This window comes from Anopheles cruzii, chromosome X, assembly GCF_943734635.1.
Source record: "Anopheles cruzii chromosome X, idAnoCruzAS_RS32_06, whole genome shotgun sequence".
Lineage (NCBI taxonomy): Eukaryota > Metazoa > Arthropoda > Insecta > Diptera > Culicidae > Anopheles > Anopheles cruzii.
Window position 1 is genome coordinate 6373869 of NC_069143.1, and position 7351 is coordinate 6381219.

The following is a 7351-nucleotide window of genomic DNA, read 5'->3' on the forward strand; positions in this document are numbered from 1 at the left end:
CACACACACACACATGTGGGGCGCCGCCTTCGGGGGCTGTTCGTAAAACAATTAACACACACACACACACACACACACACACACACAGAGACTCTGACACGCGATCGGAGAGGTTCCCAGGCTGCACCCTTTAATTCAGCCCCTCTCGAGCCGGGCCCGGGGGGAGGAAGGGATACGAGCGGACGTCAAGTAGGAGCAGGGGATGAGGGGGGAGGGTGGAGTTGGTGGCGATGTTATCGCTCCATTATCCGACCGGCCGCCCGAAGCGATCGAGGCTCGGTGCGCGATCGTCCTTCGCGCTTCGACTCACCACCCCCCGGGCTTGTGGATGCCGGGGAAGGTGGGTCGCGGGGTTAAAAGGGGGGGAGGGCGTAATGTTGTAACCGATTCCCGTCGGGGTCCAGAGCGAAACGGAACCCGAAGCAGACGGAACCTGGAACCTATTAAACAACTGTGTAAAGTGGCTCCGGCCCCGGCAAGGACTCGCCGCCTGCGGGCGAGCGAGCGAGCGAGAAGGAGGCTGCCACTGGCTGCCCTCTCGCTCTCTCCTGATCGCTCTCTCGCTCGCTCGCTTCGTTTCGGACGGATCGGCGGAGTTCGTCGCGGCGCGTTCGTTTTCACAGTCAACCCGTTCGGGAGCTTCGGGCCGCCTGGTGGGTGTGTGTTTCTCGTGGGTGGCTACTATGGCCGTCCCCCCCCCCCGCCCCCCTCCTACTGGAGTGCGTGGTTGTAGCTGTACACGTACATCACCGCTCGTTGTTGGCGAATTGTGAATTTATTTGTGCCCATCTGTAACTGTTTTGTTTTAATTGCTATGTTGTGCCTGTGTGTGTGTGTGTGTGTGTGTGTGTGTGTGTGTGTGTGAGTGTGTTTCTAAGATGACACACGTTCCGGACCATCACGCAGGATGGCGGCCTCCCAGGTCCCAACCCCGCCCCCGGGCGAGGGCCGGTCGTCGTTTGTACCAGCGTTGAACTCCCGGATCGCACGTAAAATCACGAGAAACCCCAACTCTTCCACCGAACACGGCGTGGTGGGTGGCCGGGCGGTGGTGGGTGGGATGAGGTGGAAAACACAACGGCCGCCACCCACGCACGCAGTACGCGCGGGTGGGCCGGGCCGGAAACCGCACGACACAACGCACGGACAACGCACGCTTGGCGCGCAATTTCCGCCGGGGGTTTTCCCGCCGTCCTCGGTTGTTTTTTTTTTTTCGCACAGGATGCCCTCTGCCACCCTCGGGTCCACCCACCCTTAGTTGGCCGCGGGAATTGGAGCGCGCGCGACTTTTTTCTCCCGACGGCAGAGAGTTTTCCGACGACGACGACGACGACGACGGACGAAGAATGGCTTTGGTTTTTGGGGTTAGCCAAGCAAACCACCTGCCCCGCCCACCCCGCCCCCACCGCGGGGCACTGTTATGGTTCATCAAGTCAAGCGCGCGGCCCCCCGGGTTTATTGTGTGTGTGCCGGGGGCTGTGCTGATTGATTGTTTGCCTTTCAATAATTTCGTTCGGAAGGGATCGCGGAGAACAAAAATACCGCACGCGCCGCGTCGCGTAGCATCGGGCACGTGTCCTCGCTGGTGGTGGTGGTGGTGGTGAGTCCTGCCTGCATGAGCCTGAAGAATGTGCTACCGTGCGAGCTGGCTTTCTCCGAGCACGATGCACCTTCGCGGATCTGATCTAACGCCCATCGTTGTTTAAAGCGGCGAGAGGAACGGGAACATAATAAACATTGCGTGGGCTGAAAAGTCCCGAGCCTAACACCTAGATGGGGCCAGTCTTATTACACTCATCGCTGTTTCAGTTAGTACTATCCTTCTAATAAAAAGCTGTTAAAACTTCACGTTACTTTCTACTCATAAGTTTGGACGTTTGTTGTCCTGAGACAAATATGAAACAATAACACCAGAAAATATTTAAAAAATCCACAAAATATTTTTTTTAAATCGAAAAGTGAAATTCCGTTAGTTAGCAGTCAGTTGTACGGTTATCGAAGGAACGAGGTGGCTCTATACGAAGGTTTGTTCAAAAAGGACCGGGAATTTTGTGTTTTTTTCAAACATTATTCATTTGCTCATGGATATCTATATTTTGTCCCCATTTAAGGTAATCCCTATTATGTTTTACACATTTTTAATTTTATTTCAGAAGAACAGACCAGGCCGAATTTAAATATTGTATACACTTGTTCCAACACTTTTTTCCAATCCTCGAAATAGTTTCAAAAAATTATTCTTTGTGATCTTGTGTTCAGCTCCTTCGTCGATGCCGTCTTTATGTGCTGTAATTGTAGTGTAGCGTCGTGCTTTCATGGGCCCTTCCTTTAGATTCCGGAACAAGAAAAAGTCACAGGGGGCCAGATCTGGGGAATGCGGTCGCTGTGACATCAATAGAGTATTGTTTTGGCCAAAAATTCGCGTACGGGCAATGAGCCAAGCCAATTGGTGTTTTTCCACAAATCCGGGCGGATTGCTTATTCCTTATTGACCGTTACTACCCTGTTGGCAACAACTCATGATGCACCACGCCCCTGCAATCGAAGAAAACTGTAAGCAAAACCTTACCATTCGAAAGTCGAAGTTGGCGCGCTCTTTTCGGTCTCGGCTCGTGCGGCAGCTCCATGATTCGTCACCAGTTATGATGCATTTTTGGCAACATTACCGACGTTTTGACAGCAAAGGCAAATATCGAAAAAATTAGTTTGCAACTTATCTTTGACGGGGTCCATGTCGATTTTAGTGCCCTAAATTCTGTTTTGCGTCGATCATTGCTTTTCTGCTACCTGCTGCTTCAGAAAACTGCTACAGAATCGCATCAAATGCTTGCCAAAACTTACGATGATCATGCTTTTGCCTTTATCGCAGTGGAAAAGATGCACAAGATTGGACAGTGAACTGAACGGAACGTCGCAATGGAAAGTGGATTTATTTTGAGAATTCGCAAAAGAAAATATCATGGGTCAGTGCGAGAAAACCATCCACTTCTGACTGCAAAACCAAATCGATTCGGCGTAAAGACAATGCTGTCTGGGACTAACAAGGCGTGGTCTAGCACAAGCTTCTAAAACCTGGTGAAACCGTGAATACCGATCACTACCGACAACGAATGATCAATTTTAACCATGGATGGATCGGAAAATGACCCCAAAAAGGGGCCAGAAGACACGGGCACTGCACCTGTGCTCCATGACAATACGCCTTGACACAAAGCAAAACTGGTTTAAGATATACAATCAAGGCACTTGGCTGGGATGAAAAAAGCCAGGTTCGAACAAAAAAGGATTTTTTTCTAAGGCTCAGAACTTTTCAGCCCATGTGCTAAAGCAATGATATACAGGACACGTGGTAAAGTAGGGGGAAAGTTTAGGAAAGCAGAGAATAAGCTTCAAAAGAAAAACATATGGTTATGGGGTGAAAGCGAAGTGAACTAAAGGAAACCAAGAACGGGTTGAAAAACGAATATTCTCAAGACAATAGTACAAAGCGGAAGCAGAGCACTCTCACCGAAGCTCTGTAGTGGGTTAGGAATCGACGCCTCTCGAAGTATATTTTGAGGTCTCCTCCCGTACTCTTCATGAACAAGTCTAAGCCGTACAGAACGGTAACAGATTTTCAACTTCAACAACTTCATATCAAAGATCAGCTACTACCGAGACAAGGTTGAACATATCTGATATCAGTAACCAGCCAAAGCACCTGTTGCGATGTGAGTTGCTGTAGACAAAACAAAACTGTAGAGTTGCTGTTTTACAAAAGTCTTTATGTGCTGGTACACGCGATCTCTTTTATTCATATTGGATTACTGCTTCGTAGTGAGTGAGCGGTGAAACTCTGGTTCAAAATTAGTCTGGCGAATGCATCCGAGTCGACCTCTGATCTAACATCAGGATCCACAAGCTACAAGTCAGGCTAGATCCTGGCCGATGTTGATGACACAGACGTTATAGGTCGATTCATTTTCTTCTTGTCGCTCGATAACCCTTGATAAGTAAACTTAGTAAATGTAGCTGCATTCATGAGTTAAAATTGCGTGCGTATAACTTTAAATATTCGATTACGGATAGCATTACGGATAACACGCAAGGGAAGAAAAATTAACAAGACATTGCATCAATTAATTTTGCTGTTCTGGTTTTAAGATGGCAAAACTTTCGAAACATTGTAAAATAACTGCCAAAAAACGTTTAAACGTCCAAAAGCAATAGTGTTGGTGGTAAAAGTAACTACCACAATGAAAAAGCAGCAAAAGTGAAGCACCAAACGTTAAAATGATGGTCCTTTTTAATGTACCTACCCTGCGGGAATCAATTTAAAAGAAATCAAATCATCGTCTAATTAAACAACTTAACGTACTCATTCGAAGAGCAGCACCGAACGAAGCAACGAGCAAAAGCTTTATGGTTTGAGATGCATTTTTGACACAGAACTGACAAGCTGGAATCGTTTCTGGGTCGTGCTTGAAGAAAGAAGATATTATTACTGAAAGAAAATATGCTGTTTGTTAAGTTTTCTCGCTACTATAGCCCGACGACCCATTCGTAACGCACAGCAGTCATGAAGTCGAGAGTTCAACCATGAGAATGACGATAACGAGATTTTAGACAATCCATCACAAAGCCTAAACCTATCACCGCTTGAGAACACGTCTGGATAGGTGAAGCCTTCGAGTAGCCAGGAAGACTTTCGGTCATTTGACAGAATATAATTGTATAAATAAAACACAAAAATCGTTTGGTGAACAATAAATCTCCCGAAAAATTAGCCCCCGTTGATAGAGTAGTCGGTAGTGCAGAAAGTTCCACCTGCATTTTCCACAAACACAATCTTGTTCAGTTGGATAAGCTTGGTTAGATAACTGTAAAAGGAATAACTACCAGCCAGTTCGTTCTTTTCTGATTCAAAAAACCTTTGTTTTGCCCACCCACAGGATTATTTATTTTCTATTTTCAAAAAACGAACTTAAAAATTTAAGTTTCCAATGAAACTTTGTTTTTATTATTAAGTTTGTACTTTGCCATTATGCGTTTGAAACACAATACCGTTCAGGTGGCTGACCTACGGCCGATTTTGAGCAGACAATTTTTAATGACAATTTTGCACATTTCGCGTGTCACCTGACCCATAAAATTGGCGAATGTTATTTTTTAAATGCTCCAAAGTTGCAGACTTTTAGCATAATCACGAAATCTTCCGTAGCCCCACAAGACTTTAGCCCAACGGTATCAAATCGCATGATCTTGGTGGCCAATGGACATCAGCAAACGCCGCACAGCCCATAATCACCTTTTCTGGATGTAACGGCCTCTCCTCAATCGATCTGAGGGTTTTCGGTGCCCCAGATGCGGCAATTTTGCTGGAAAAAGGAGCGTTTTCTAATCCCCACTTTTTTAGTAAGTTGTACTAATTTTAACACGTACTGATTGTTCTGTTGCTAAGCGATTCATTGGCAGACATTTAGGTAAAACGGTGACACTTGGGTTAACAGATGCACTATATTAAAGTAGTGTAAATTTGCCAACCCTATATTGAATCTCTCCAATTATTAGACTAGTGAGTTTGAGCTTGCCGTTAAGCTCTCGTTAGCTTAACGTTAGCTCGATGGGTAGATGTAGGAAGAGGGTTTGTTTTTTCAATCTTGGAAGAACGGGCCGTATTTAAGAAAGAGGGGTTGTGGGTGTAGAAAAGCGTGTAGATCACCTTGATTCATTATTCAGGTGATCTACACGTTGGTTACTCGTGGGCAATGGTGTCAGTGACAGCATGCATCCATATTTTAAGCACAACACTGGTTCTGAAAGCACCCCGTGTATTGCGGTGTACTGTTGAATAGATTGTGCAAAAAATATACGCGTTTCAAACTGTGATACTGCTGCCTGAGATGAGTCACTGTGGAAAAGGTATGCTGTGCATATATTTATTTATTTATTTATTTATTTATTTATTTATTTGTAGAATCATCCCCAACGGGCTTACAAAGCCTAGTTGAATCTTATATCTAAACTTAAAGATAATACAATTGAAAAGAGCCGATAAACGATATATAACGTACACACGAACAGAAGGATAAGTAGAGCAAACAGGCATAGAGTAATGAGTAACAAAGTGCACGTCAAAAGTTAAAGAAATAAATACTATTTTTGCACAGGCTTACAGACATATAAAAGTTTAGTAGCGGTGATGCCCGGTTGTAGGCTCTGGCGATATTGTTGAGAGGGTCAATACGGGATGAAGAAAGGACATCCAACTGATGATCTGCACGTCTGCGTATGACCCTCGCAGGTGCATAAAGGTTCACTTTCTCAAGCAGGAAGGGAGAGCTGATCTTGGCAGTTAGGAGTTCAAACATAAAGAGAGCGCAGGAGGACATACGCCTGTGACTTAAGGGGCGGATACCGAGCAAAAGACATCTTACGTTATAACAAGAGAGATTATTGTATGGGTACCAGCCCGTCCTGGCTAAGGCCACTCTTGTGAATCTTCGCTGAACTGACTCGATTGCGTCCACCCAGCATTGGGACTGAGGATGCCAGACCACACAAGCATGCTCAAGAATAGGACTGCTCAAGAATGCTCAAGAATATGCTCAAGAATATATGGTGGAATATGAAAGGTGTGGTGTACTGTGAGCTTTAAAAACCCAATGAAATTATTGATGAACAACGCTATCGGACTACTATTTGTTCCGTTGCATGAGTAACGTTTTGGCAGCACAGCGGGGTTCACTTCTTATGAAAGTATGGAAAAATGGATCTCTGATTGGATCCTTTCTAAAGATGAGGAAATTATCTGAATGCTGGAAGAAAGTAGTAGTAGCTAACGATGGAAAATACTTTCATTAAAGTAGTCATGCCCCCGCTGATAGAGCAGTCGGTAACGCTCTTCGCTGTCAGCGCAACTGGCCGTGGTTCGAATCCCGGGATCGGTTGTCACCCAACCGGCCATGGTTTCGATTCCCGATACCGGCGTGACAGGGGGGTTGGCGCGGGGCTAACAATCCCGTCCGTAAAAATTAAATGTTACAGAAGAGAGCATCAGAGATTAACATTGTCTCTGGTGCCAGGCCAAGACTGCTCAGCGGTTGTAGCGCCAAAAGAAGAAGTCAATAGTTTTGTCGAATAAAAACGACATGATTTAGTTTCAAAGTGAATCAATTGTAATAGTGATAAATAGGGCCCGGTCCGTTCTTCTAAGATGAAAAAAAAATTGTAACAGTGTAGCAGAATAAAATTTTGAAATGACTGAAAGAGGTCCATGTTTAGGGATATTTTTGTTTGCACTTACTACGACATGCTTCGTTGTGCTATTAGCATTTACCTGACCTGATAATGACCTGATGGTTACTGGATG